General features: G+C 33.2%; 1 pseudogene; it reads right to left on the bottom strand.

Annotated features, from left to right (window-relative positions):
• Positions 1 to 1,135: 1,135 nt before the first annotated feature.
• On the bottom strand, positions 1,136 to 4,536 carry LOC116023128 (annotated as a pseudogene).
• Between the last annotated feature and the right edge of the window lie 1,894 nt (positions 4,537 to 6,430).

Here is a 6,430-nt window from a genome sequence, read left to right as displayed (position 1 = left end):
TATTATTACTCGTATTTCTCCTGTCATATACGCTATATATATGAATATAATCTTAGTCGAAGAGACTTCGACTGAGACTTATACGAAAAGACCAACATTGGAAAGAATTTGAAAGTAAAGGGACCTAAATTGTCCAAATTAAAAGTTGAGGACTAATTTTGGAAAATCAACATAGTCGGATGACCATTGCTGGAATTAACTCTACAAAAAATTAAATTGCCGGAAAACAATTTCCGACCACCTTTACTATGTGGTCGGTATTTCCGACCACCATTTAAAGGTGGTTGGAAATTCCGACCACTTTAACTACCGGCCGAAAAATGAAAAAAATTCACTTTTTTCTCAAAATACACACATTTGAGATGGAATTTGGGTAGGGAAAAAGCTTATGTAGCTTTTGTCCCACATTGGTTGGGATTGAAGATTTGTCCCATTATTTATACAAGGATTCTTTTATGACTAAGTAACTTGTATAGCATAGATGCTCCCTCTCTAGCAAATCAAATTCCAAGCTGGGCCTGAAATGGCTTGACTCGTGTACGCAGGCACAAATGTCGTCCGGAAAATTGCCTTAACTCTCGGTTGATTTAGACACAACCAAAAAATAATTTTTCTTCCCTCAAGCTCTTCCTTCGTTCAAGCCATTTCATCCCACAATTTTTCTCCCCCCAAGCTCTTCCTTCGTTCAAGCCACCTGCGTTTCATCCCACGTTCTAGTTCGCCGGATACCAAGTTTGTGTGCTCAAACGCCGGTATCGTAGTACGTTTTATCCTGGGAAACCTAGATCGCAACGCTCCAGCATCCCGGGAGGCGGTAAATAAGGTTTTAAGGTCAGTGGCAACACGACTCGTGCTTCCAACCAACCCGAGATCGTCCAGTTTCGTCTCCAAGCTGTGTTCCAGGTTTATTGAACCTTTTGTTATTTATTTTCCTGGTGTAATTACCCTTCGTGGGTATTTGTAATTTCTTGTATTTTCCATTTTTTTGTGATTTTCGAGAATCATATTCTTACAATTTGTTAATTACCAAATCTCTCATAGGCCTCTCTCTATTTAAAAGTGTCAAATAACCTAAATAAAACAAATTAAATCTGAATTTTAAAATCTCAAATGCAAGAAAACATTGAAGGAAAACATCCATACTTTATTGTCACAACAGATATATGGATATATGATGCGTACAAGGCTTGTGTCTCCTCTTCGCATTACAATTCAAACTGCATAATACATAGAGATAAGGAAAACACACATTGAAAATATAGCAAATAAACTTATGAATAAGCAATACAAAGACGAATGAAACCACGGTACGGTAACTTAGATTCCAAAGGAGTCGACTAAAAGAGCAGTCATATAAGGCTTCATGAGTTTCTCAGGGTCAGTAAAGCCATCTTGTTTTTGCTTATACATCACACTGTTTACGCGAGCAATGTTAAGAGCACATGTGAGAATCTCTCTTGAGAAAGTTGGTTGAAGAATTTCTTCGTTAATATCTTCCCAGGCATTCTCAATTATTTCCTGAAACTTGTCCATTGCCTCTTGAGCAGATACACCATAATCATTCATGTAACAATCAATCCCGCCTGCTATTGTACTTAGGCTGCTGCTTTTCTCACGCTATACAAGTACACATTGACAGAATTTATTTAGAAAAACTATGTGCAAAAAGAATTCATTTTGTGTCCATCAATTGTGATAACGTTTCTACATTTGATATCGAGGATTATCAATTCGATCACTTTCAGGCCTTCAACTTTTAAATTTTCAACAAATTATGTATGAAAGGCCTTCATTTTTAACATACTTCACTTTCTTTATAGGAGGAGTACGTGCATTTGGGATATTTTGAACCAAATTTAGTTAATTTGAAAATGTAAATGGGACAAAAGTGATTGCACTGATAATCAATGGCAAAAAAATAGAAATGTTATTATACTAATTTTAAATTAACTTAGGGTTCATACGAGAACAGTGACTTTTTATAAAAAGTGAGGACTAATCACAACCATCCAACAAGCTAAGTTTCATCAACTCTTGATATTTATAAGGTTCAAATGAGAACAAGCTCTCATATAAAAATAAAGAGTAATCTAATTTATCTGGGCAGATATGGTTGTCAAAAAATAAAGAGAAAATGGTATGATTCATTTTATAAATATTACAAAATTAAAAATTTAGAATAATTTAAGAAAATGAACTTGAGTTTTTTTTTTCTTTTGTTACTAAAATCATACGCCATTGATGAACCATTATGGACGGACGGTTGAGATCAATTCTCAAAATAGGCTCACATGTAAAAGTGATGACTAATATGATAAATCTATATAGGTAGATCAACAGCTAATGTTGTTGGAAAATAAAGGAAAAAAAGATGAGTTGCATTTTAAAAATATTGCAAACTTGAATGTTTGCAAAAGCTATAAATTTGAACTCATATTTTTTTTGAAAGTTCCTCCGCCATCGATAAATAATGATGGACGGTTGAAATTAGTCTTCACATATTACGGCAATACTATGTTCGCATTTGATTCTGTGCATGCATAAACACTATAAATGAAATACTATTATTATATATACCTCATAGGAACCCAAGTCATTAATAGCACGACCCAATATCGTAGTAGCCTCAACAATTTTAGGGTTTTGATTCAACCATTCAAATTCTTCTCTTGTGATGGATTTCATGCCAATGAAAAAAGTTGATATGAGCATGTAAAGGCTGCTACTTGGCATAGCATATTTTAGATACTCAGCAAACGGTGGCATGCATCCTTTAGTAGACCATTTTGATTCTATGTTGTAAGCCCTCACATTTTCTTTCATCTATTTGTCAAGAAATGAAAGAGAGAAAAATTAGAACAACTTCATGATATTAAAAAAAAAAAAACAAAAACAAAAAAAAAAAAAAGGAAAGAGAAAACAATTTGTTAGTGAATAAACATACTTTCTCTTTTGCATAATAAAGTGCAAAATATCTTCCTTCTTTTGATAGTTCTTTATTGAACTCATCATCATAAAGATTTATAAGAGCTTTATAGCTTATCTTCATATAATCTGGGAGACGATTCATTTGACTTATATCCCACCTGTTAAACAATTAATCTTTACTTAATAAATGATAAGGTTAATAAATATGAGAATGTAATATTGTATATAATATGTAAAATATTGGGAAAAAAAACAAGTAGTGTACGTGTAAAGGTACATACTTTTGTACTGCATCAGTATAAATCTCTAATTCATCGGGCTTGCCAAAAGAATCATACGTGTCATCTATAGTGGTAATCATTGCTTCAGCTTTAGCAACCATGAGACGAGCTTTGGAATATTTTGGTTCACAATATACTCCCAATGCCCAAAAGTAGCACTCAACAATCCTATCTCTTGTATAAGGTAGTGTAGTGACAAAGTTCAATTCCTTCCACCATCTACCCAATGTGATGCAACATTAAAATCAATATATATAGTGTACGTATTACTATGTATACTTTTAGATTGTATCATATCCACTGGAAATAAGAGTTAGTACATACAATTTTATTTTTAAAGTTTTACTTCAGTTATATTTTTTTTTACCTCATGAGTTCGTAGAGTTCTTGTTTGTGATGCATCTGTAGCAAATTAAAATCCAACATTGCAATCTGTAGTAAAACATCATTCTTGAATTCATCTTCTTGATATAGTCTGATGAAATAACAAGTCTCTACTCTAGGTATGCCCTTGTGCAAAGGTTGCTCAAGTGCATGTCTCACTTTCCTTCCCAAAATGGAATTGAGTTGTTGGCCAATAATCTCCAAATGAGTTCTTGAAATGTATGAGCCTCTTTTAAAATATCATCATTACGTCCACTTACGTGAGAAGCCTCGTACAAATTTAATAAACCCTTGACATCTTTTGAAAGAGTGCTTTTGAATTTTCCATGCTCTTGAAAATTTTCAAAGATTCCTGCTAGTATTTTAGTTGGAATTCACATAATTATAATCCATCTTTAACTTCATCTGATCAATATATGCACATGCATTTACATTAAACTAACATGCAAAAATTAGATTCCTTACCAGAAGGGATGTTGTAGCTATGTTGCCTTAGCAATCGGAACATAAGTGCAGAAGTGCACAAATCATCTCCTAGCTCGAAATCAGGAATGGCATTGTAAATCACTTCCAACATTTCATCAATCTCTTCATTAAAGTGATATGCAATGCCGAGACGTTCGATGATGTCAATAAAATTGAGCTTCTCGAAAAGTCTAGAGCTCCTAATATCTCTCAGCATGTTCTTCACTCGTCCTTTTAACAACTCAATCTCCTGAGCATACTTTTCTGCAACTTCGTCATCAAAGACAAAGTGCCCGCCGAATTGGTCTCCCCAAATGCTTGGGCAGAAGTTTGCGACCGGACGGATAACCTCGTTGCTTGTTGCCATTTCTAGTTTAATTTTTTTTTTTTTTTGCGAGTTTAGTTTCTTGTTGGTGTAATGAGATTTTGGAGAAATGTTCCATTATAAAGACATGAGTCACATGACTCACTTATTCACTGCTGTATCCTTCCACGTACGTTAAAATTGCACTAATGCTTGTCAGAGCAGTTGTTATACAGTGGACCATGGTCCTCCACAATGCATTGTGGATCATGGTCATATGATTGATATTTTAGTTGTGTTGAATTGATACTGCAGTTGTATTGAAAGGAAACTGAATCTGCGCAAAACGGATGCCGTTTCATCCGTCTAGAATTGCAGTTGTGTTGAACTGATCCTACAGTTGTGTTGAAAGGGAACTGCAGTTGCGCGGAACGGATACCGTTTCATCCGTCTATTTTCATTAATCAAAATAACGCCGTTTTGATTGCGCGGTCCACAATATAATTTGTATTGTCAGAGAAACAAATTAACGCGTGCATTATTGCGGGGCAACCACGGTCGTTATTTTAAATTATAAAATGCATTATTCTAACATATAATGTATATTATTCTTACTTATAAAGTATACATTATCTTATTTCAGAAATTTCATTTTAACACATAAAATACATTATTTTAATACTACATTATTCTAACTCATAAAATACAATATCTTACCTCAAAACGTTCATCATTCTAACACATAAGCACGTGGAGTATGAAAATATTTTTTAACATTAAAACGACACCATTTTGAACCGTGGTCCGTACAATAATTCGCCTATCTTAGGGTAATTGCATGCAAGAGTGAATAATTGCAACATCAGCCCATCACAATTCCTTATGACACTAAATTATTCTTTTTAATTTAAATTTGTTTTTCTCCTTTTATAGAAATGAGTCCCATGACTATCACTGCTGTATCCTTCCACGTAAAAATCGCACATATTCAGGCCTTTCTCAATTTTCTCAAAAATAATGTACTTTCAGTAAAATAAAAATGTACCTTTTATTTTTGGTCCATGCAATAATTTGTCTTAGCTTTCTCAATAGTTTAAGTTTTTTCTCAACTTTTTTGTGGGCCCAAATATCCACCTCATCATCCACTATCTCACTCAATCTCAAAAACTCTTCTTTCCATTGGTTTTAAGGTTTTTTTTCCGTTTTGTGTGGACACACCATTAACTATCTTATATTTTAATTATTTCTTTGTTTATTTGAATTATAAATTTTAATTTTAATGAAAATTAATTTAAATAAACATAATTACATTTAATTAAAATGATAACTACAAATATTTAAATTCATTTTTGTTGTTTCTCTATTTATTTTAATTATAATTAAATCATTCAAAATTTAATTCTAAAAATATATTACATATTTAAATTTTGTTAAAAATTTAAAACAATAAAAACAAACAAATAATTAAAAAATAATAAGGAAAAGTGGAGAATTAACGCAGCTGACGAAAAGAAAAGAAAATAAAAAAAATAATAATAACAAGGATTGAGAGTCACTGTGAGAAGCCACAATTTTGTTTTGTTTATTTTTATTTAAACAAAATCCTGACACACGAAGGTTTCTTGTAGGAGAACTTCTCCAATTTACACAATCCCCATTTGTTTTAAAAACTCATGTGTCAGTTTTTTTCTTTAAAACTTGTGAATGGGGAGGGCCTTATCCGAGAAACAAATTAACAAGTGCATTATTGTGTGAACCGTGGTCCCACTGTCATTATTCTTCAACTCCAAGGGCCCCACGTCCCGGCCCGACAAAATTTCTGAAAGGATGTAAATCATGGTAACTCAACTGAACATGGAGGCTAGACCTTTGTTCACTGCGCACAAGGAGCCCCTCACTTTGAGAGGATGCTCCCATGTCGTTATTCTGAACTACCATTATTTTTATGGATTGAAGCTTTTATTGCAGCGGTCTATTTAATCAACAGAATGCCAACCTCAGTTTTACACAATTGGTCTCCATACTCTAAGCTATATCACAAATAACCAAATTACAAAAGCTTGCGAGT

The sequence above is a fragment of the Ipomoea triloba genome, chromosome 6 (genome assembly GCF_003576645.1).
Source record: "Ipomoea triloba cultivar NCNSP0323 chromosome 6, ASM357664v1".
Classification (NCBI taxonomy): Eukaryota; Viridiplantae; Streptophyta; class Magnoliopsida; order Solanales; family Convolvulaceae; genus Ipomoea; species Ipomoea triloba.
The sequence above is the reverse complement of the archived record's forward strand: the minus strand, read 5'-3'. Positions and strand labels throughout refer to the sequence as shown.